This window comes from Callospermophilus lateralis, unplaced genomic scaffold (assembly GCF_048772815.1).
Source record: "Callospermophilus lateralis isolate mCalLat2 unplaced genomic scaffold, mCalLat2.hap1 Scaffold_227, whole genome shotgun sequence".
NCBI lineage: Eukaryota > Metazoa > Chordata > Mammalia > Rodentia > Sciuridae > Callospermophilus > Callospermophilus lateralis.
Genome location: NW_027513180.1, coordinates 601,141 through 626,756, shown reverse-complemented (window position 1 = coordinate 626,756; position 25,616 = coordinate 601,141). Strand labels below are relative to the sequence as shown.

General features: G+C 44.1%; 1 pseudogene; it reads left to right on the top strand.

The window, feature by feature from the left end:
• Positions 1-25,616, top strand: part of LOC143390215 (inactive serine protease PAMR1-like) — a 56,297-nt pseudogene that overhangs the window by 6,780 nt on the left and 23,901 nt on the right.

Here is a 25,616-nt window from a genome sequence, read left to right as displayed (position 1 = left end):
TTCCTCATTATCCCTAGCCACTCAACAGGCCATAATTTTAAAAGATTTATGCCTGGGAATTGCTCAGCCCCTGTGCTGTGGCTTGCTGGTGGGGCTGCCTGGCACTTTTGAGGGTGAGAATTATGTCAGGCCTTGGGGTGTTTCTGGGGGCAAACTCTGGGTATAGAAAGATAGAAGAAAGAGTGTCTAATGGCACAAGAAGACATTTACTATCTGTTATTCAATTAAAAGGGAGTTATAAAAAGAGAATGGACAGTATGTAGTTACAAGTGTAGCTTTTAAAATGATGTATGTGTATGCAGGCAGAGAAAGTATTAGCGCTAGAATTCTCTAGGTCACGGGATATCTGTTTGTGTGTGTGTGTGTGTGTGTGTGTGTGTGTGTGCGCGTGCGTGCGTGTGGTGTGTGTGTGTGTGTGTGTGTGTGTGTGTATGTGTTGCTGGGATTAAACCAAGAGGCACTTTACCGCTAAGCTATATCCCTCAGCTCTCTTAGTAATTTTTATTTTTTTGGACTGGGTATTGAACCCAGGGGTGTTTAACCCCTGAGCAACATCTCCAGTCCTTTTAAAAAATATTTTATTTAGAGACTTTTATTTAGAGGCTTTGAACTCGCCATCCTCCTGCCTCAGCCTCTGGAGCAGCTGGGATTATAAACATGTGCTGCCACCATGCCCGGCTTCCTGAGTCACACTAAATTGCTGAGGTTAGCCTTGAACTTGTGATCCTGCTGCCTCAGCCTCCTGAGTTGTTGGGATTATAGGCATGTGCCATTGCACCTGGCTAGATATTAGGATTTTAAGGGTTTTATTATTATTATTATTATTGAATTCTTTTTATTTGTCATAATTTTCTAAATATTTCATAGTAAACGTGAAGTATTTATACAAGGGCGAAAAATAACACTATATTGATTGATTCTCTTTTACTCTAAGCGATTTCATGTTACCTTAAACATCAGCCACTAACTGGGAAGTCGGTTGGGATCACTCCTAAACTCTCTAGTTAAATCCTGATAAACCTGGCATTTTCCAGCTTTTCCTAAGGACTGTGCTACCTTTCTATGTCCCAATGCCCCACTAGAGCCAGTCTCTGAGCAGGTGTATCTCTCATGCGGACCATCAGAACCTGCAAGCATGGAGTCTGAGAATCTTCTTGGAAATGTTTCAGGTTGTACCATTTTTGAAAACTGCAAGAGCTGCCGGAATGGCTCGTGGGGGGCACCCTGGACGACTTCTACATGAAGGGCTTCTGTGCAGAATGCAGAGCCGGCTGGTATGGAGGAGACTGCATGCGTAAGTAGACCCGGAACCAGCTCTGTCACTAATGCACATGGTTTTACAGTTTCACTGTACAAGGGACTAAAGTTCATCTTGATGGAATCTGAGTTTTGGAAGGTGTGGGGCCAGCGGGCTTTCTAGGCAAGACTATAAAGCAAAGCTATGTTTCCATCTGCTGGGTTGTGGACATCTGTTCATTCCGGATTGTTGACCCTGGGAGGTTTCTATCTGCCCTTTGAGCTCTCCTCTCTCCTGGATGAAGCCCAGGCCATCCACACACAGCATGACCCATGTCTCTTCCAGAGGCAGTGGTGGTGGCAATGGCCAGCAAATGTGAATAAGCCTTCAAAAATGTTGTTTTTGCTGGGTGCGGTGGTGCATGCCTGTAATCCCAATGGCTTGGGAGGCTGAGGCTGGAAGATTGTGAGTTCAAAGCCAGCCTCAGCAACTATGCAAGGCCCTCAGAAACTAGGGAGACTCTGTCTCAAAGGGCTGGAGATGTGGCTCAGTGCCCTTGCGTTCAATCCCTGGTACCAAAAAAAAAAATTTATCTGTAATGCATTTTTTGGAGGGGTATAGAGATCAAACTCATGGGCTCTCAACCTCTGAGAGGTTTTTTGTATTTTATTTAGAGTCAAGAGCTTACTGAGTTGCTTAGAACCTGGCTTTTGCTGAGGCTGGCTTTGAACTTGTGATCCTCCTACTTCAGCCTCCCAAGCCACTTGGATTACAGGCATGCACTATTTTGTCTGGATGTAATGCATTTTATTTTATTTTTTTAAGTTAAGTTGACCTTTTAAAAAGAAATGGCAGTGGAATGCATTACAACTTTTATTACACATATACAACACAAATTTTCATTTCTCTGGTTGTATATGAACTATGTTCACACCAATTTGTGTCTTTATACATGTACTTTGGATGTCCATCACATTCTACCACCCTTGCTAACCCCCTGCCCGCTCCCTTCCCCTCCAACCCCTCTGCCCTATCTAGAGTTTGCCTATTCCTCCCACGCTCACCCTCCCTACCCCATCATGAATCAGCCTCCTTATATCAGAGAGAACATTTGGCATTTAGTTTTTTGAGACTGGCTAACTTCACTTAGCATTATTTTCTCCAATGCCATCCATTTACCTGCAAATGCCATGATTTTTTTCTCTTTTATCGCTGAGTAATATTCCATTGTGTGTATATGCCATATTTTTTTAAAATCCATTCATCTACTGAAGGGCATCTAGGTTGGTTTCTCACTTTAGCTATTGTGAATTGTGCTGCTATAAACACTGATGTGGCTGTGTCTCTGTAGTATGATGTTTTTAAGTCCTTTGAGTATAGACCGAGGAGAGGTATGGCTATATGTCTCTCCATTGGTAAATTTTTTGAATCCCAGGCTAAATTCCTGGAATCTACCAACAAATTGCCAGTATAATATTTGTCCTAATAAAGGGATTCTTTCTGGAAGCTACTTCATCTCAAAGAATTACTTAATATTTATTAGAGTTCCCTCTGAGTTTCAATAATTCTTTGAAAATAGATTGGAAAGCTAGCCTCTCTCTCTGTCCAAAATTCCCTAGATGGTGCCCTTTGCTGAACGTCCGTCTAAGAGTCTGTATCTGGAACAATGTGCACATTGCTTCCATTGAGCCTGTTTTTTGTGCTACCTATTTGAATTAGAAGCAGATAGGATGGTCTTACCTTTTGAGTAGTTGTACTTCCCGGACTTATATTGCCAGTTTATAGAGATGCTGGTTGGAGTGGGATTGATATTCTTTGCCTGATCCCACCTATAGTAGAATACTATGTGTTTCAAGTGTCTAGGGCAAATGTTGAAGTATGCCGTCTGTGGCTGAAAAATTCAATCACAGTCAGAAGAAAAGGGCTTAGTCAGAATGTCAGGGTGTATTTGGGAATTCCAGAATATGGGTAACTTTTGAAGTGCTGGTCTCTCAGTCCATACACCAGAATTGAGACTTCCAAGGGAGGCTAAGGACTACCATATGTGAATGTCACAATGAACCCCACTATTTTGCATAATTATAGTGCACAAATAAAAACATAAAAAATTAATTTAAAAAAGTGAAATTCTGAAAAAACAAAACAAAACAAAACAAAAAACCCCAAACCAAAGTGCTATTTAATCTCAGGTGCAGGTTTAAAACTTAGAAGCCATTTTAGGTGGTTTTAGGAAACTTGATTTTGGAGTTGGTAGACAATCTTCCAGAAAGGTTAGCTGTAAGATTTAACCCTAGTCTTCGTCTGCCAGATGCTCTGGGTGTGTATGTAGAACATCCATCAGAGCCCAAGATCTGAGTGACACAGACCTGGGCTTAAGTAGTAGCCTTGCCTATACTAAAGGTTACCTTGGTAATAGCAATGTCCTCTCTAAAAACGGGAAATAATAGGGCTGGTTGAAGGATTCAATGAGACAGATGCATGTGAAACATTAGTTGTCTTCCTAGCAATAGGAAAAACTCCATGAATGCAATGTACTTATCATTATTTTCCATATGCTCCTTAGTTATTGAGTTAATAGGAGGTCCAAAATAAAAATACTTTCAAAAGGAGTTTATTTTGGCTTTTGATTTTCTGTTGATCTTTGGAGTCTTTAAGAACTTCAGGATTTTCCTTGCTTTGGATCCCATAGAAGACTGCTCTTTGTTTTTGTGCATGAATGGGGTAGGAGAATGTGAAGGAGCTGAGGTGATCAGCAGGGGTCCAATCATACATGGCCTTGTAGGGACAAAAGTTAGGTAAAGAATTTAGATCTTGTTCAGGTGAAGTTGGAAGCCTAGGAAGAGGTGTGAAGGAGGCTTGAATTAAGGGCTCTGAGAAAGTCAGAGAACAATGAGGGGCAGGGAAAGCTCTGGGCTATGCCTTTGCACAGGTGCTGGCAGAAGGGACAATTTCCAGATAGAGGGAGCTGCATGGTCAGGGTGTGGAAATGAGTCTTCAGGGAAGCCTGTGATGTCAGTTGTGCCTAGATCTGTGTGGCAGTATGAGGGAGTGGTGGGAAGTGAGACTGGAAAGGTAGGTGAGACAAGATGCAAAGGGCATAGGATGTTGGACGCAGATCTTGGAGCTCATTGTGAGGATGGTGGGTGGTGTGCATTGAATGGTTTGACCTGGAAGTGACATTAGAGCACATAATGAGTTCATGGGGTGGAGTCAAGAGCATGTCAAAGGTGGTGGTTAGCAGTGCTATTTCAGTGGTTCTGGACATGGGGTGTTGGGGGGGGCAAGATGTGAGAGAAGCTTAAAGGAAGAAGTAACAGGACTCACTGACATACTGAGAGAAGAGTGGAGCACCTCGATGGGTCATGAGTTTCCTAGTCTGAGCAACTCTGTCAAAGTGGGTGCTGTTGAGTGGGTAATAGAGGAGAAGAAGTGTGTGGGGGAGAGAAGGGGAGTCCCATGTGAGATCAGTGGGAATCTGAGCATCTGTAAGAGACCCCACAGGCATTTAGAAACAGGTTCCTGGAGCTTAAGAGAACCGTGGAGGGTGAAGACACACTCATGGGAATTAGCTGAGATCCCCCAGGGACCCTGGAGCCTCAGACAGCAGAGAGCCATTGACAGAGGAAAGAGAGACCAATGGAAGGGAAATAAGAAGAGGTGAGAAAGAACAGCCAGAAAGGTGGGAGAAGCAAGAGGGAGCCGTGTTTTGGAAGCTGGGAGAAGAGTTTCCAAATAAGACAGAAGGAGAGCAGGACATGGATAGGAAAGAGGTTTTTATATTTAACAGCTGGCAGGTGACTGGGGACCTTACCAGTAGCGACTTGGGAAGGGGAGGAAATGGAGGCCAAGGGTAGAGACAGCTTTAAAATAAGTTTTACAATCATTTTTTAAGACTTTTAAAATAAGGGGCTGGGGTTGTGGCTCAGTGGTAGAGTGCTTGCCTAGCATGTGCGAGGCTCTGGGTTCGATTGTCAGTACCATGTATAAGTAAATGAATAAAATAAAGATTCATATCTTAAAAAAAATTTTTAAAAAGCAACTTTAAAAATAAATAAGGTAGAGATGGGAGATAAAAAGCCACAGTCATGGTGCTTATGGAAAATTTCCTATGAAGTACTGGGATGGTCACCAAGTAATACGATGAACCCTCAAGGAATGTATAATCCATCCATGGAAACCTAACTAGGTCGACCCCAAGAAGACATCAGTGTGATAAGGTTATGAGGTTCTTATGGGCACTGCCTAAGTATGAGAATTCATAGGAAGATGTTATTCATTTCACTATTTGTTGAATGTCTGCCTGGAGCTGGGCATTGTGGTGCCTTCTGTGTTAAAGACAACTGAGCACGTGGGTGACTCATGGCTCAGTCACAGCAAGGATCACATGGCAGTACAAGCATTTGACCAGTAGATGGCACCCAAGCAATCTTTTCAGGCCTCCCATTATCCTGAAGGAGGAAGATTTATTTTTGTTTAATTTTTAAAAATATTTTTAATTGGTGCATTTTAATTATACATAGCAGTGGGATATAATGTGACACAGTCATAAAGGCACATGACATAATTTGGTCAATTCCATTTCCCAGTAGCAAGCAGGTGGGCTCCTTGCTGAGGTCTACCTGTAGGGCACTGACATTTTTTCCCTGAGTACCATTTAGAGCCTCACTTACTAGGAAGGAGGAGCGACAGACAAGGGCCAGAAAGGATCACAAGTTATATTGGAGTTTAGAGCGAGTTCAAGGAAATGGGCAGAGTTCCTGAGGCCAGAGCCCAGCAGAGGACCAATCACATCTTCTCGCCCAGCAAGGGTGGGTTGAGTGATCTCAAAACACCCAGGAGCTGGAGATATTTTATTATCACAAGAAAGAACTGTTTTTTCTTTCCTTTCCAAATTTTTTCATTCGAAAAATTTCCTATCTACAGAGAGATTCCAGGAAGGTATACATCCATATACTCTATCTAGATTCATGAATGATTATCATGTTTTCAAGGTATGGTTTTCTTTTTTACTATACCGTATTTTTCTACGTTTCATCATGTTATCATAAGTTTTTTTTTTTTTTTTTTTTTGTCTTGATGTTCAAATTGTCCCAGATTTGGCCAGTGAAGAGCCTCCAAGTTGGCTCAACCACATCATTCTTTGAGCACATCCCTGTTTTCTTGTTCCCTGGAAATGCAAGTTCATCTTTTCCCCTGTTTCCCAGCTTCTAGAACCAGCCATTTCCTCATGAAATCTGGGTTCCTGAGTCTGTGATCCAAATGTGGCCGTTAGAGGTACCGGTCTCTGAAGTGAAAACCAAGGCTTCCTCTTAGTGCTTCCCAGGCTGGAAAGTTGAGTTCTTAAGTGAACCCCTCTGCTGACCTCCACTGCTGACCCCTGGAGGGGTGTTTATTTAACTTGGCCTTCAGGCTGAGTTCCTTAGCCACAGAAGAGATGGGCAGGGTGAGGGTCCAGGGCCACCCAGGATGCTGCACTCACAGCTGGCATCCCAGTGGTCCCAATCGTTCAGTCCCTGAAGGATGTTGGGGACCTAAGAAGGATAGGAAAGCAACCCAGATGAGAAGGGATTTAGGGGGAGAGATTACAGGGCCCTAATACGTTTATCTTCTTAGTCGTATTTTGGACAGAGGCAGAGGAGCAAGAGGAATTGGCTGTAAGCCAAGCCCCCAAATGTTTGTGTTGTTAGAATATCAGAGAAGATGATTTGTGCCAGCTGCCACCTGGGGAAGGATGAAGAGCCAATTTGAGAAGGGGAGGGAGGGCTGAAGGCTCAGGGAGTGGTGTGTCACAGACCTAAGGGGCTATCCTCCAGGGAGACTGTGGAACCACCTGGGTGAAGTCAGGCAGACCGGCTCATGTCACTCCAGCCTTTTGTGACCTGATTTCTAGGAAAAGAATAATACAGAGTTGGGTCCAAATTGAGGATGATAATATGCGGTCCTTGGCTGTTGGGTGTGGAATCATAGGGCCTGCATTTGAATCTCTATGCCTTCTGTGACTCTGGACGAACTTACTAAGTCTTTGTCAGTCTCAACTTCCTCCTTTGCAGGATGGGGATGATCATAGTGGCCCCCACAGAGGGTTTCTGTGAGGTCTAGAAGGAGTGCTGTCTATAAGTCTCCCAGTATGGGGTCTGGTGTGTAGTGAGACTACCTATTAAATAGGCTGAACGAATGGTGAATTCTGTTCTTATTACCAAAACAGAGCTGCTCTTTTGTTGTTGCTGGTGTGAGTTTTATCTCAAGGGGGGGGGTGGGATGGAAAAATTAATATAGGGCTGGATAGGAAAGATAGGAAAAGACAACTACCTAAGGAAGAAAAATTAAATATGAACGTGATGAGGTAGTCTTCCCAGGACAAGTATTATATGGTAAGTGATACCTTGTTTTCTGTCTGAGAAACTCTTTGACTCCAGGGAATTAATTTTGGAGCTTTGTAGATTCTACATTGTCAAAGAATTCCTGTGTCAAAACCCAGTTTCTGGGGAGGACATAGAGGCATGACAGACCCCTCCTGCTCCAATAGTAAGAAATCACTACATAAACCAAAGAAAACCACAATTTTCTTTAAAACCATCAAATATCTGTGAATATGGAATCAGAAAGAATCTAAAATCCAGGGGTGTGCGTCCTTCCTAGGTGCACGAGGGAGCAAGACGGTTCCTCCCTGCTTAGTTGCTGCGGTTCAGCAGCAGAGCCAGGGAAGGAGGGCACCTCCCGGCAGAGAAGCCAGTGGACTTTCGCTGCCCCTCTAGCCTGGCCTGTGGAACTGAAATCTAGAGGAAACCCACAGCAAAGCCATCCTTTCCACCACGTACTTTCTGAAATGGGATCTTTCTGAGCAGAGGTGGGGGCAAGACTAGAAAGCAGGTCTTAGGTTTGGCATAAAGACTATCTTACAGCTTCAAGAACTTGTGGCCCCACAGAATTACACACTTCTGTAATTGCAAAAGCTCGCTGTTTCCCAGTCTTGTGGTCATGGAGTGCAGGAAGTTGCTGAGAGGAGAAGTTGAAAGTTAGAGATGCATTTTTTTTACTGTGAAAAAGCAAGACAATATAATCCACAAATCGCCCAGAGAACAGTCAGTCCAAAGAAATAGACCCTCTGTGACCAAATGTTGGAATTTTCAGACCAAGGCTTTTGGATAACTAAATGTATGAAAGAATCTCTAGGACAAGAGGAATATAATGAATGAAGACACAATGAATTTCAGGAGAGATTTGAAAAGTATTATAAAGAACCAAATGGAAATCCTAGAACTGATAAATATATGATCTGAGATTTAAAAAAAAATGGAAAGGATTAAGAACCTATTGGTTACCAAAGAAGAAAGGATCAGAAAACTAAATACAGGATGATAGAAATCAGCCAAGTTAAAGCCTAGCAAAGAGACTGCAAATAGTCAGCAGACCAGACATTTTGTACCACCCTTGCCCAGACCCTGTCTTTTGAACTTAATTAGCAGAGTTGTCTTAATGTGCATTTGTGTGTGTGTGGTTTTTTTTTTTGTGTGTGTGTGTGTGTGTACGTGCGAAGACACTTTGGGGAGTAAATACTTTCTGCAGCAGAGTGGTAGACAATATTCTTGGTGGAAATTTGTTTCAATTGAATGGATGGATCATTTGACATAGGGAAGAGGGGCTTTAAAAATGGTTCAATTGGCAGTGACCTGAGAGGCTGAGGCAGGAGGATTGCAAATGCAAGGCCAGCCTCTGCCACTTGGTGAGACCCTATCTCAAAGTAAAATAAAAAATAATAATAATAATAAGGACTGGGGATGTAGCTCAGTGGTAAAATGCTTCTGGGTTCAGTTAAAAAAAAGGTTTGATTGCAGGGAGATCTTTATTTGGTACAGTTATTCATTCAATCAACAATTGAAACATCAGTTTAATGCATACATATATTTGAACAAGACAATGTCCCTGATATCCTAAGAACTGTGTCATGGGGTAGGTAAACAGTTTAATAATCAGTCATTATAAAGAATCAACTGATTGAGGTTCAGGCCAAGCCTTGAGTGAGCCTTTTACTGTGTCACTCCGGAACCTCTGCTAATTCCCTGCAAGGAACTGGTAAGAGCTGTCACTTGGCGCTCACTGGGAAATGAGCATGGTTCCCGTACCTTCCTTCTGACTCATCTAACCCTCCCTGCAACCCCGTCAGAGCCTGTTAGCAATGGTGACACTGTGACACTGGGGCTGAGTGACATTCCTGCTGTCACACAGCTTGTAAGCATCAGGGCCGAGGTGCTCATTTAGAGGCTGAGCCCTGGCTCCTCTCTGCCCTCCCAGTGGGACCACCCCTAGGTCACTCGGAGTGCCTGTCTGAAGGCTGGCAGGTCATGGGAGGACGAGCCAAACCATGTGGAAGGGCAGGCTTCCATCCTGCTCCTGGCCCTGTGCAGGGGACAATCCCACGTCATCTTCCAGGCCTTGGCTTCACCAGTACTGTCTGGGCGGTGGGGCCAGATGGGTTTAGGCCTCCAGCCAGAGATGAGGTACTGCTCTGATGGGCCTGGGCAGTGACCATCCCCCTTGATTCCTGTTGCAAAATCATCCTAGTCTCCGATCAAGATTCAAGAGCAATAACAATATTTTTTGTCATTTATTGAGCATTCTGTGGGAAGTGCTTTATATAGAGCATCTTATTTAATCCTTAAGACAAGCAAATAAGGCCACGTGGCAGAGACCTACTGTTATTCTCATTTCCAAATGAAACACCTTTGCTCAAAGAAAAAAAAAATCCCAGTGAACTCATCTAGGGTCACACAGCTAGGAAGCAACGGCCTGAGGTTCAGCCCCTGTCTGGCTTCATAGACTGAATCTGCTTCCTGAGTCATCTTTGAAAGAGGAAAGAAAATGCAAATGGCTCTCCCTTTGAATGGCTTTTTAAGTCCTTCTTTTCTTTCTAAGAGAGATTAAAGAAAAACAAACCCAAACCACTTCCCAGAAGCATAGGGTACCTCTCTCCTGCCATCCCCTCCCACCCCTGATGCTGGAGATAATGGGATTTGTGTCTGAAGGTGGAGGGGGGGGCTTCATTTTTGTTGGGAACCTTCCAGCTCTCTTATTAGTTTAGAAATTAATGAAGATTATGAAGATTTCCTTTCAACTCTGTAGAAGCAGGCTTCATCTAGCTAGCCCTCCTGTTTGGTCCTGTAGCAAAAGAATAGGAGACTGAGTCCTGGACTTGAGGACCCCGGGGGATTGTCTGGATTGATGGACAGATCCCCTTGTGCATGCACGTGTGTGCGTGTGGACACACACACACACACACACACCCACCCACCCACCCACAACACACACACACCCCTTTCCCTGTAGCAAGACTATTTAGGGAATCCAAGCACATCTTCTGGGCCCTTTGCCTGCTCTCGTCTTTTGACTCAGGACCACCTGCTTGGTTGGCCAGTAGCATTTCCTTGGCAGGGACATTGGGCTGTGTTCACTGTTCTGCCCTGGACAGAGAGGTGCAGTGAGCCTTCTCTGCACCCAGGCCCGCCAATTCCCCGAGTAGAGGCAGGAGTGGAGGGGAGGTAGGGGTCTAAGGAGTCCCTTGATGTGGCGAGCAGGGGGCTGTTCCTCCTCTGTCTTTGGGCCTAATACCCCTTCCTCCAAGCCCATTTCCAAGAAGTGGCCTCTTTGTCCCCATTTAGTTGGAAGTGATTCCCCATCTCAGGGACAACTCAGCCCTCCTCTTCAGACTGAGAAGAAATGATATGATGAAGCACCGAGGTGCAGCCTGTGTTCTAGAATCCTGGCTACTTCTGAAGGGACACGTGGTCCAGCCTTTCACTTGGCCGGCTCCCAGGTGGGGCTGGGGGCTCTGAGCCTTCCAGAGACGGCACAGAACCCTGGAACTGAGCCCAATGAACTTGCCAAGGAGACCTGAATGGATGGCCACCAGCTTCTCTTAGATTTGGGGAGGGACCCAGGGACATGGCTAACTGATTCCAGCTCCCATATGGAGGGAAGAAACCAGAAGCAGACTGGCAGCATTGGCTGCTGGTTCTAACTTGGGGTTCCCAGCGGGAGGTTTGCTTGGGGTGGGGTCTGGAATTTTTTAACACCTTGCCACCAGGGAAGCTGCCAGTCCTGGAGGGGCGGGGGCTGTGCGGGAGGACTTCTTTTTTCATCTCTCACACCCAGCGTAGCACTTCCATAGCCCTGCATTAGATGGGCAGATGTGGGCGATGAAACGCGTGAGGTGTGCTGGAAGAAGCAGAAGCCGGGAGGGTGCAAGATATCATGTGTCTCTTTTAGAAAGAGGAGGAAAAATCTTCCTGCTTCCCAGTGGAGAGGGAGAGGGCTGGTCAGCAAGTCCCTGAGACAGCTCATCGTACCAGCCAAGACCCAGCATCAGGACCAGACAGAGCAAGGTTCAGCCCCCTGCTCTGCACCCTGTAGCAAAAGCTAACATCTACTGATTTTTCTATAATGGGTTTTTCATGCGTACTCTGATTCAAGCCCTTTGCAAATCATGTGAAAGGAGGTGCCACTTCAATTCACATGTGACTCAGGTGAGATTCTGAGAGGTAGAATAATTTGCCTAAGGCTGCACAGCTAGTGGAGAGAAAGCTGGGCTTCAAACCGAGGGTGGTGTTTTAATAAGCTTGGTTGCTGCTGGGATCAAAAGGAACTGACAAGAACAGTTAGAGGAGGAAAGGTTTATTGGGGAGCTCATGATTTCAGAGGTTGGCTGACTTGATTCCTCGGAGCTTGAGATGAAGCTGAATATCATGGCGGAAGATATCGGGAGGTGGAGGAAAGTGGAGGAAAGTGGCTTGCGACATGGCCATCATGAAACAGAGAGAGAAAGTCTAAGCTTAGCTCACAAAATATAATCTCAAAGGCATGTCCCCCATGACCACCTCCTCTAACCACACCCTACCTGCCTATAGTCACAATGCAGTTAATCCCTATCAGGGGATTAATACATTGATTAGGTTAAGGCTCTCAGAATTCAACATTTCACCACTAAACTTTCTTGCATTGAATCACACGTGAGCTTTCGGGGGACACCTCATATGTAAGCCATTACAGATAGTCAGACTCCAAAGATTCTGTTCTTCACTTTACAACAAGTGCAGCAATTTATAGAATCTTCTGGCTTCTTGGCCATCTGAATTTGGGGAAGTCACCTAACTCCTCTGTCCTTAGTGTTCTGCACCTGGGAAATGGGGAGACAGAATGTTGTTTTCCCAGGTTTCTAAGGAGGATTAAATGAAATGACATTGGTAAAGATTTTAGCCAGTGAATGGCTTATAATAAGATCATCACTCATTCATTTAATAAATATTTATTGAACACCTGTTATATGCCAGGTACCATGCTAGATATACAAGCTAGCTTTACCAAAGGATGCAAGAAAATAGTCTCAAATAATTTCAGCTAGTGATGTGTGTTAAAAAGAAAACACAAGGGGTCAGGAGGGCGACTGTAGAACCTTGAGGACCTACCTCAGCTGGAAGTGGAAGGTCTCATTGAAGAAGTTGCAGTGAGTCTAATTCCCAGAGGGAGGGGAGGTGAAAGAACGTGAGTCTTCTAGTTTAAGGGAAGAGCAAGTTCAAAGCCTGAAGCTGGGACCAGAAAGAAGGCTGGCGTGATGGGAGCAGAGCAAGTAAGCGGGTAGTAGACAGGACTGAGCCCAGCGTGGGTCTGGGTAGCCCATGGGGCAGGGCAGTGGACAGTGTGGGATGTCCTTTGGAGGACTTGGATCAAGAGAGCATAATGCCACCTGATTCATTTATTTATCTTACATGCAGCTTTTGCTGCTGTGTGGGGAATAGAATTGGGGGGCAAGGATTGACGCCAGAAGATCAGGATTATAGGGAGAGATGGGCAGGCTAGAGCCAGAAGAGAGTAGTAAAACCACACTTCTCTAAATGCACACTTTGGTTTCAGATGGTTTTCTTATTTTTAAAAATTTTACTTATTTTTTTTATTTATATGTGACAGCGGAATGCATTACAATTCTTATTACACATATAGAGCACATTTTTCCTATCTCTAGTTGTATACTAAGTATGTTCACACCAATTCCTGTCTTTATACATGTACTTTGGATAATAATGTCCCTCACATTCCATCATAATTTCTAACCCCATACCCCCTCCCTTCCCCTCCCACCCCCTGCTCTATCTAGAGTTTGTCTATTCCCCCCATTCTCCTGCTCCCTATCCCACTATGAATCGACCTCCTTATATCAGAGAAAACATTCAACATTTGGTTTTTGGGGATTGGCTAACTTCACTTATCATTATCTTCTCTAACTCCATCATTTACCTGCAAATACCATGATTTTATTCTCTTTTATTGCTGAGTAAAATTCCAATGTGGATATATGCCACATTTTAAAAAATCCATTCATCTATTGAAGGGCATCTAGGTTGGTTCCACAGTTTAGCTATTGTGTTATGCAACCTAGTGGTAGTTTTCACAGAAGTACTAAGCCTTACTCAGGGCTCCAGCTTTCCAAAAGTGAAGTGTAGGCTCTCTGCCTGACACTGTGGGCATGTTTCTTCTGCCATCTTGACATGGAGCAATGTCCACTGATATTAACAGTTTCTTTTTAGCTATGAGATTTTATACCTTTTTGAGGAAGTATTGGGATATAACTGCATATCTCTATTTTATGACATCAGTCTGGATTTCTGTATGGAACTGGGATAGATAAACTGTTTTTTGGTAATTGTCTAGATAAAAAAAAATTATTTTTGTGGGCCTCCTACCTTTTGTCACAAGTACTCAGCTCTGCTGCTATAAAGCAAAAGCTGCCATAAGCAATGCATGAATGAATGGATATTCTGTATTCCAATAAAACTTTATTTATAAAACATTATTACAAAAACAGGGAGTAGGCCAGATTTGACCCCCTCACGGTTTGCCAACCTCAGTTAAGGAATATAATTTATGCACATGACCCAAATAATTTTTTCCTATAAAATCACTTGAAGACATTTTCCTCACTCTTTTGTAAAAATAGAGTGCATCTTCCATATCTGTGCTTATCTGAAAGGCAGCAGAATACAACAGACACTAGTATGGCAATATGTAAATCAATGGATGTGCAACTGATGTGATTCTGCAATCTGTATACAGGGTAAAAATGGGAGTTCATATCCCACTTGAATCAAAGTGTGAAATATGATATATCTAGAACTATGTAATGTTTTGAACAACCAACAATACAAATTAATTTTTTAAAAAAAGAAAATCAGTGTTTTTCAAATCTTAAGGATTCTTTTTTGAGGTAATTCAAGGGACTAGAGGAGGTGAGGGTGGAGGGCCTAGGGACCCCGCTTCTTCTTAAGCCAGGAGCCCTTCTTTGATCCATGTTTTCAATGTTCATTTTTAAAATTGGTATTCTTCAGAAGAGTTTGAGCAAAAGTACTTGGGAGCGAGAAAAACCAACCTGAAAACCATCAATACTGTCCAAGTGGTTGAAGATCATCTCTCCCTCCACATGTTTATTACAGAGGCACTTGTTACATAGATGGTCATAGAGAGGTTCACAGAGATTTTCTAACTGGATGGCAGGGGGCAAGGGAGAGGAGTAGAGGGAGAGTCTGCTTTTTGAAGCGGAGGCAGCTAGGCGGTAGGTCAGGCTCAGTCTTGGAGAGGTGGTACCATACAGTGGCTTGCACTTTATATTCAGTTAGAGTTGAGTTTCCACTCAGTCACCTATAGACTAGAGTAGTGATTGATTTAACTCTCTGATGATCTATTTCCCCAACTGGAGAACTGGGATGATAGCACTTCCCTTCCCAAGCTGTTGGGTGGATTAAATGAATTGATTTGTGCAATTGGCCTCATACATGGATAGATGCTTAAAAAAATATTGGTTTCCCTCTCCCTTCTCCCTCTTTGTTCTGTTCTAAGGGGTGTGGGATGAGTTCAAAGGCTCCTTCCTCCATCTCTTTTGTGTTGACCCCAATCTCCCCATCCCAATCCTTTTTCTCTTCTCAGGATGTGGCCAGGTTCTTCGAGTCCCAAAGGGTCAGATTTTGTTGGAGAGTTACCCCTTAAATGCTCACTGCGAGTGGACCATTCATGCCAAACCTGGGTTTATCATCCAACTGAGGTAAGGGTTGGGGTCACAATTGAGAAGCATCAAGGAGACCATAGTGGCATGGACCAAGTTCACCATTAACACTTTACTCTTCACCCCTGAAAAATACCTCCCTCTTTTCTTCCAGGGTAGCAGAGTGGCTGCATCACCCCTAAGATTTCTACTTAGTTTTTCCCTTCTCTAGTTGTGGTGAGGCCGGAGGTGATTCAGATTCCTGATCCTGTAGGGTACAACTTTCAACAAACATTTTCTGGGGGGATGAATATACCCTGAGTTCCCGCAGGCCAGCTCTGCCATCCGGGAGGAGCAACATGGTTCCCTGAATTGGAAGGACCCAGCAAAACTTTCTCCATCCTTATCAAAGCAGGCCTTGGTAGCTGGTGTCCCACACCATGAGGACCTGGGGATTGGGAATGAGCTGATTAATTGGGCTTTCTCAGAGGAGGGCTGGTTCTAGGAGGAACTTAGGGGGTCACAGTATTCTGCTTAAGGGGCTCAGGACTGGGTCTCCCAGGATGCTAAGGCAGGTGTTAAATGCTGCATATTAACATTTCAGCAGCTGAGAGACCAAGATAGATGTTCTCTCAGAGCCTCTAAAAAGCTTCTCCAAGATCCAGGAGAAGATCCAAAAAGAAATAGCCCCCAAAATAAAATGTTGAAGGATTAAGAAGCACATTACCAGCCCAGGAGAGAGGCCTGATTTCTTTCCATATTTAAACTTGGGCCTTCTGGCCCCAAATAATGATAATCATGAAAACACTTGGAAGCATATACACAATATTTAGCTTAAAAGCTCATCAGTCATTCCCTTTCTGTCACCTTCCAGGCTACCACAAAATCTATTTTCTTGCCTGTAAAATAATTTTGGGGCCACCCATCTCCCTCTGTCCCCAGAGTCCCCCTTCTACTCAGACCACGCGTCTCACTGGGATTCTGTCCAGGCTCCTGACTGGGGTTCCTGCTTCTGCTTCTGCCTGCTACCGTCTCCTCCTCTCAGAGTGGCTAGAGTGGTCTTTTAAGGTCCTAAATTCCAACAGCACCTTCATGTTGAAGCCTTCTTGCGGCTTCCTTTTGAGCTTGGAATCAAATCTGAACCCCTCACCAGGCAGCATGCTACTGTCCCCTTCACTCAAGGATGTCCCCTGGCGGTATCCTGAATTCTCCTTCAGTTCTTCATGCCAAGTTCACTCACAGATTCCCTCGCTGGACCACTCTTAGACAGGACATTTACAGGTCTAGCTTCATCGCATTGCTTCCTCTCTACTAGGGTCTACTAAGTCCCTTGGAAAGGTTTTCCTTGACCACAGTGTCAGAGATGAGACTCTCACTTCATGCTCTTATCTGGTTCATTGTATTCATGGCGCTTAGCATTCACTGGATTTGCCTTTTTTGTTTGTTTGTTTGTTTGTTTTTTCTGCTCTCTCATTGCTTATTGTCTGTCTTCCAAAGCAGAGATCCATCTCCATAAGGGCAAGTCTTGAAGAGGCCCCAGGATCTTAGCACTGCCCAGGGCCCACCTGTTTCTTCTGTCATCTTCTCCACCCACAGGTTTGTCATGTTGAGCCTGGAGTTTGACTACATGTGCCAGTATGACTATGTGGAGGTCCGTGATGGAGACAGCCGCGACAGCCCCATCATCAAGCGTTTCTGTGGCAACGAGCAGCTGGCTCCCATCAGGAACATGGGCTCCTTGCTCCATATCCTCTTCCATTCGGATGGCTCCAAGAATTTTGATGGCTTCCATGCCATCTACGAGGAGATCACAGGTAAAGACCACAGAGACAACTGTGTAGCGTTTTATGGTTTGCTCCAGTAAAATCTGCTCCAGGTAAGTCCTTTCTCCCTGCACAGACTTATTAAAACCTAGCATGTTGCATTCTTGGAAGCAACCTACACACTGAGAAAAAAAAGGGAGAGAGAGAAATGGCAAGGCGTATTTCGAAACCAGAACTAGAAATTTTTATCTTCTTCATATAAATAATGTGGGTAGAGCACAGAGAGACTGTATAATGTGTCCAGGTCACACAGCTATAATGGTGCAATCAGCAATTTGTACGCAAGCAGTTTGACCCTAGAGCTTACGGGGGGGGGGGGGCACTATGGTAAAGAATATTGTCCTTGGATCCTTTGCAGATCAAGCCGTGTGACTTTGGGAAAATTCTTCTCTCTCTCTCTGGGCTTCTGTTTCCTAATTATTGTTAAGGAGATGGTAATAGATGCTGGTCCTTAAGAAGACTCTAGAATAGAGGAAGTGGTTAGCACAGTGTAATGCACAGTAAGCACCAGTAGCTGCCAACCCAAGTGTACCCTTGGCCTCCATTAGCCATCTGTAAAATAGGTCTTGAAAGTCTTAAACTAATCTGGCAAACTTGATGAGGAGCTCAAGCCTGAATTTAAATCCTGCTCTCTTTGGCGAATTTGGAAGTAGGATTTGGCCAAGATGAAGTACTCAGTCCTAAGGAATCAGCCTGGTTCTCATTGTTCTGAGATCAGATTGCAGCAGGTTTTACAAAATAAGCTCAGGCTAAAAGGTTAAGTTTTTAAAAATACTGAATAATAATAAAAACAAACTAGCGATGGCCTTCTCCTCATCATGGCTCCCTTAGGATGAAAGTTCTGATGTGAGTCTTAGGAAAGCGGGTGTGGGTGGGGTGGGGGAGTGGGGTGGTGGTGGAAAGGGGTGGGGTGGGGGGGTAGTGGTAGTGGTGGTAGAGTCAGGGTTTCTGCAGTCCCCTCCATTCATCTGCCTGTCCCTTAGCAGGATGCCCACAGCAGCTCTCAGCAGTTGTTCCTGTCTCCAGTCCATGCCGGGCCCCATGGGGCTGTGCAGGGCCTGGGAGTTCCAAATGATTTGCTGCTGTGGGTGGTCGGTCCTTGTCCCTGATGACACCCTGCTGGTCCCCTGTGAGGTGGTCTGTCAGGCAGAGCCAGCTGTAAGGGAGGTTGGTTGGGGGCAGTGGTGGCTCACCAACCTTTGTGCCTGTGATGGAGGGAGGGTATCCCTCTTATGAAATGGTCTCCTCGACTCCCTGCTCCCCTAAGAATCTAGGAAACACTAGCCTGCCCTGGCAAAGAGCCAGCACCATTTCTGCTCCTCACATACTCCATTTGTCAGTTTATATCCATTATTGCCTCTGGCTAGGGTCACCTGTCTCAAACCTGCATATCACAACCCATGCTTCAGAATCCCTATCACCTTGTCCATCCTTGGCTAAACCCTTTCTCTTGCTTCAGTGAGCTGTGACTTTGCCCTTTTATGACCACTCTGTAGCACTTTCTGTTCTTTTTTGATAATACACTAACTGCACCATGCTTTAGGTTACAATTGTATATTTTTCTTTACATCACCTTGACCTGGTAAATAGAATCCCCTATTTGTCTTTGTGTCTCTCTGATACCTTTCACAGAGCAAGCTCTCAGTACAGATTTGTTCCACTGAATTGAGGGATGCATTTCTTCCGTCAACGTAGGAATGGTGATAACACACGCATAGGGTTTTTCAATGTCTTTTTGTAGAAAATATAGTCCTTAAGGTGCTCTGTAAAGAGCAGGTTATGAGGTCAGATAAGCTTAGGGAATACTGAATGTTATGTGCATTCTTAGAACTTCATAATGCATAGGGCGTTAAACTGAGAGGTTCTACAGCAAAGCAGTTTGGTTAATTACCATTAATGCCAGGAGCAGTTCCCCAGTACATCTGAGGCCAGAACCTTTATTGAGTTGAACTTATATCAACATCACAAGGACTAATGGCTACAGAACATATGTTTGGAGATTCTCAAGTACACCTTTAATGGTGTCATAAAGATTATCTTCCAGTGACTGTCTCTTTTTTTTTTTAAGGGTGATCTAAAGCTACCCAAGGATGCTTACCCATCCAAGAGATGCAAAGCATGATTCTGCTTTCATTTATTTAATGCCCCAGTTTATTTTTTTGGTACCAGGTATTGAACCCAAGAGTGCTTAACCACTGAGCCCTATCCCCAGCCCCTTTTGGATTTTATCTTGAGACAGGGTCTTGCTAAGTTGCTGAGGCTGGTTTTGAACTTGGGGATCCTCCTGCCTCAGCCTCCTTAGTCACTGGGGTTTGCAGGCTTGAGCCACAGAACCCAGTGCTCCTGTTTATTTTTTGTCTTATGCCCCTCAGACTAGCGTCGCCTTCTGGGGGCCTCAGAAAGATCGAATAATATCAGCAACCTCTGACATGTAACGAGTACCTACGTGTTTTAGGCATTAGCAGGTCAGGGTAACATGAATTCCATATAAGGAATAGAAAACCACCAAGACGTCAAGAAGCCTCCAGGCCTGGAGAGGAGGCACTTAGGGATGCACAGTGGCATTTAGGACGCCTTATGTCTTACAGCGTGCTCCTCGTCCCCTTGTTTCCATGACAGCACCTGCCTCCCTGACAAAGCTGGATCTTATAAGTGTGCCTGCCTGGCAGGCTACACCGGGCAGCGCTGTGAAAACCGTGAATATGCCTCCTGGGTGGAGCTGAGGAGTCTCGTGGGTGGGCCTGGGAGGGCTTTGGGGCTCTCGGGGTTGCTGTTTCTTGGTGTCTAGGACTCTCTGTCCAAGATGGCGCAGGGTGTGGATACAACTGAGTGGCCTCAGAAGGGCAGGGCTGCTGGAGTACCAACGTTTGCCCCTTGACATTTCTAGCCCAAACCTATTGCAAATACCTCTCAAAAAAGACACAGCAGTCTCACATACTATTCAGAGCTCAGGAACACCGAGGAAACAGCCAGCTGTAGAAAGCCACCGTTGTCAGCTCTCCTGTGGTTCAGGGTTTGAGCTCCCTGTCCATCCTAAGGTCTGGAGTTTGGAATTGTCCTCCAGGGCACCATTCATGGGTCCGATGTGGTGTGGGATAGTCTGAAACCCTACATGGAGCATGGTCAATATGTAAGGTGACCACAAGCTCCAGTTTTCTGGGGACAGTCTGTCTCAGTGTGTGCATTTTGTCTAAATATAATAAGATCCTCACTCACACTTAAAGCTTCCTGAATTGGGCGGCAAATAACATGGGTATCCTATAAGGATGAGATGAGCTTTGTTGAGGCACAAACTAACATTTTCTGAAGGACTGCTGTGCATTGGGAGTGTGGAGAGGCAGGGAAAGAGGATGCCTTGTCTTTCTCTGAAGCAGCTTCTCCCGAGTTGGTGAGACCCATTTCAACCTCCTTTAGTAGTTCTTGGGCAGGCCTGTAAAGAAAGGGGGTACAGGGGGTGGGACATAAGAGAGGAGGATCCAGCTGGTTATATCCAGGACAGCTCTCCTTGTTCTCAACCATTCAAGCCCTGGCCCAACCTTCTGCCTGAGCCAAATTCACCCCTTCCCTTTCCCCTTCCCCTCCCTTCCTCTTTGTTCTAGGATAAAACCTAGGGTCTCCAGCATATTATGGATGCAATTTACCACTGACCTATACTCCCAGCTCCTGAGTCATGTCATGACTGTAACATTGAACCACTCAAGTTCTCTAGTCTTATAGCTGTGCAATAATAACCCCCAGTCATCCAAACAGCAGAAACCAACTCAAGAAAATAATTCACTTCCAAAACAGGAAATCAGCATGTGATTTTCCTCCACTATTAGACCCAAGAAGAGAGAAGAGAGACTTGAATGTGCTGAGTGTGAACAAGCCTCTGACAGATCTAATCTTTATCCTTAGGAAGTGTCATGCTGATGGCTGCACCATGAATGACCAGCCCCTCTGTGTGGTGCCAAGGACTGTGACATTTTAACCCAGTAACCAGAAATAATTGGTCAGGGTATCTGATAACTAAAACTGTGTGTATGTCCTGTGTGCTAATAGAAGCTTGAGACCCAAAATTGGTGTCATGCACTGAAACCATCATGCTGGGATGAGAGGTGCAGAACAAGAAAAGTCAAAATTTGGGGAAGAGCTGAAGGAGTACAGTTTCTACCCTGGGCAGGTTTCCTCCAAGCAGATCCTGAGACGAGAATGAGTGTACAAGTGAGGTTTCAAGGTCAAGCGCCCTGGAGAAGCTCATAAGGGAGGGGACAAGGAATCAGGAAGGGAATGAAGCTAAGTAAGTGTGAGGTTTCAGGTGAAATCCCAGCCCCAGTGTTGAGTGGTAGTGAGATCTGGAATATAAAGGAAGTGCAGGCTAGGGGACTGGGCTGTCCTGTCCACACAACAGTGAGTCATTGGCTAAATTCCATGGGGAACTAGGGGACATGAACTGTGTCCACTGGCTTTCTGTGCAGGTGGATAATGTGGTTCTCATCCCTATGGGCAGTTCTCTGAAAGTAGCAGGTGCAGACAATATTGCAGAATGGGGAGGGGTCCCTGACTATGCCACTGAGTTCTGCTGAAAGCATCCCTTGCTCTGGAGTGGCACGGCGGGTTTGAGTGGGACTCTGGGAGAGGCTTAGAAACTGATGCTCCGTGGTCCCTGCCTCATTTGAGGCTGCTGTGTTGTGTGCAGGCAAATCAAGGAACCAAGTGTTTCTCTTTACATCAAGAAATTGTATGTGGTGTGATTCTTCTCATGGCAGTGCTGGACCTTGACCCTTTAGATTCAAAGGGACATGGTAGCAGTTAGAGTAGCTTAAAGGGAATGCTTAATGAATTCAAGGAACTGACTGCACAATATGAGGGCTTTGATAAACAGGTAAAATTGCAAAGAAGTGAAACATCACCAAATAAGACCAGATGCCTTTAAGAAGCTGTTTTAATTCTTCCCAAAGTTATGACTAAAATGTGCCTGGATAGTGTGTGAATCAAATATGGATTTCTCAGCATGATTATTCCACCAAGAAAAAATAAACATCATGAAAAATGAATGTAAAATAAGGCATTTTGTACTGATTTTTAATTTGATTCATACAGTATCTGAAATCACTTTAAAACACCAGCATAGATGGGCTAGAGAATTCTCCCCTGCCAGTTTATATATATATATATATATATATATATATATATATATATATATATATATATATATATATATATATATTTCAAAAACCATAATTCCTCAGCACGGCGCAGTTACAGCTGGGTGAAGATATTCACAGTGGAAATCTGATATGTCATTTGCTAGCATCCTTATGGGGGTCTGAATGTTTATTATTTTCTATAAGATGCAGGTTTATTTTTTTCCTGTTAGGAAGTTTGGCATGAGTTATAATGCACTCCGTGGGGGAAACATCACAAAAATTAGCTGTGGCAGTTTACCTTATAATTTTTGAACAGATATTCGTCATTTTTTTTTTCAGAGCAATCTGTCAGTTAGAAAAGCAGAAAAGAGAAAAAATATTAATTCTGTTTTCCTCATGAGGATATCAATGTACTGGAACAATCTCTCTAGAAGGAATTCTTTCAAAGTGAAGAAGAAACCAAAGCACTCTCAGATTCCCCCAAACTCTCAAATGCCCAAATTGGACTAGGCAATTATTTTTAAAAATTAGTTTTAAGAGCACCGAGCTCAGGATGCACAAGATTTCTGTCTTTGATTTATGTGATATCAAATTTGATAAGAGGAAATCACTTCTAGATGCTGCACTCAAGTCTTTGTGGAAAATTAGATGCTCCTTTTTGCATATGAAAGATTCAAAGCAGAGGATGCAAGATACCATTCCTCATCAGATCCAAAACCAGAAGTGAGAATTGCACATTTCCCATGTAATTCATCATGTCTCATGGTGGCTCTTGCAGCGTGGCTTGGTAGGACTCCAGGTGATTGAGTGGTGAGCTCTGGTGACCACTGTTTCCCATGATCAAGTCATTTCAAAGGTCTTTCCTTCCTGATATGGCTCATCAGTCTCTCTATTCTCAGGAAAGTCCTTGATATAAACTAATTTTATACATGTGCATGCCCTTAAGTAGGGTCCAATAGAAATCGATTTTCTACTTCCTTGAAGAAGAAACCAAAGGTCAAATAATACAGAGGTGTGTGAAATAAAAAGAGAATACTATTTTCCCTGACCAATCCTGGTTTCCAGGGAAACCACTGGTAGAAACTGTGAACTTCTTTCTATGTTGCTACAACCTATGATTTCATATATCCTTATTTTAAGCCAGTGGTTCTGAGCCAGGGGTGATTTTGCCCTTCATCTCCACCCCTGGGTGGCACTTGGCAATGCCTTAATCAATGCTGGTGGTTATAATTGTGGGGTTAAAGGAGACAATGCTGGCCTCTAAAAGGTGGAGGCCAGTATGCTGCTAAACATCCTATACGAACCAAGACAGCCCCACCACAGTTATCTAGCCCAGAGCCAGTGGTGCCAAGGTCAAGAGACCATTTTACCAAAGTGCATTCAAGAATACATACAATCATTCAACTCATTTTCAATACCCATGTCATGGATATTTTTTCCAGATGGGTCCATGAAACGATTCCTGAGTATTCATTGTATGCATGAATGCGCTATCAAATATTCATCACATTCTTATGATGGATTGATGGATTTGATATTGTTTAAATTTTTTTTTGCTATTATGATGAGAACTGCAATGGATATCTCTACATGTGAACAAAAAATTTTTGTAAGATAAATTTCTAGATGTTGAACTGTTGGTTCAAACTGTTGGTACATGTATTTATTTATTTGTTCTTTTTAGATATACTTGATAATAGAATGTATTTGACATTATACATACATGAAGTACAATTTTCCATTCTTGTGGTTGTACATAATATGGAGTTACACTGGTCATGTGTTCGAATATGAACATAGGAAAATTATGTATGATTCATTCTACTTTCATTCCAATTCTCATTTCCTCTTCCTTCCTCCATTCCCCTTTGTGTAATCCTATAAACTTCTATTCTCTCTTCCCACCCTGTTTTATTGTGTGTTAGCATCTGCATATCAGAGTGAACATTTTGGCGTTTGGTTTTGGGGATTGGCTTATTTCACTTAGCATGATAGTTTTCAATTCATTTACCACAATTGCCATAATTTAATTCTTCTTTATTGTTGAATAATATTTCATTGTGTACATAAACCACACTCTCTTTATCCATTCATCTGGTGAAGGGCACCTAGGTTGGTTCCATAGCTTGGCTATTTTGAATTGAGCTGCTATAAACATTGATGTGGCTGCACCATTATAGTATGCTTCCTTTAAGTCCTTTAGGTATATGCTGAGGAGTGGTATAACTGGGTCGAATGGTGGTTCCATTCCAGGCTTTCTGAGAATCTCCATACTGCTTTCCAGAGTGGTTTTACCAATTTGCAGTCCCATCAGCAATGTACGAGTTGGGGTACATGTATTTAAAGATTTGAGAATGCTTGCCAAGAAGGTCATGAAAAGGTTTTACCAATCTATGAGATGAGCCATTCATTATAAGCACCAGACCTAGAAATAAGAATTGGGATCTGCATTTCAGAAACAAAGGTCTACTCTTGTCAAAATGGAAATGGGTGTGTTTTCAGGGGGTTCCACTGTCTGAGGAGAGAGAGTTCTTGTTCAGACTTTGGGAAGTGGTGGATTAAAGGAGAAACAATCAGCAAGGTTTGGCCTCGTCCCAGTGGTCAAGAGGGTGTGAAAGGCCTGGGACACTCATCAAGGGCTATTACACCCCCACCCCCCAACCTCAGCTTCCCTAAAATGTTTTCCAAGGAGGTAAAACTTTCCTCTGCTCTTGAGTGACCTCCTCAGAACCCTGACAAGGGGAGTGGCCCTTCCTCAGCCTTGAGGCCAGACTTACCCCCTGCCAACACCCTCAGTGACCTTCAGCCTCCCTGGGCCACTATGTAAGAGACTGAGACCCCTTCTTTCCTCTGAAGTTTCCTGTTTCTTTGTATGGAACACAACAACAAAATAAGTCCTCCAGAAGATGGTCAGAGTCTTGTTTTGAAAAAGTGGAGAGCAAGGGATTCATCGCCTGCTCCAGTTTCCATGTTGTCTTTGTTTCTCTGGCCCAGTTGACGAGGCCGGGCTTTCCCCTGTGCATCCTAATGAAGGACAATGAAACGGGCTAAATCTTTGGGGCACAATGCTCACACTGCGGGCTCTGACGCGCCTTTGAACAAAACAAACCGGGCTCCACCAATTAAGGGAAAATGGTGAATCTGGATTCATTTGGGTTTTGGAGACCCAGAAGGTTTCCCACTGGCCTGTCCCAAGGACTGAGAAGAAAGGAGCCCAGGATGAGAGGCACACTGTCTCCTTGTGCTTCAAAGAGGTGCCCTGCAGTTCTCATTGGAATAAGTGTTTGGGAACTTTGAGATTTTCATGGAAACATTAATGCTGATGCAAGTGAGATTGTTTGGAGACCCCTAGTGGGTAGCAATCATCTCTTCCCCGACTGACAGGTAAATAAGGTGCTGTGTGC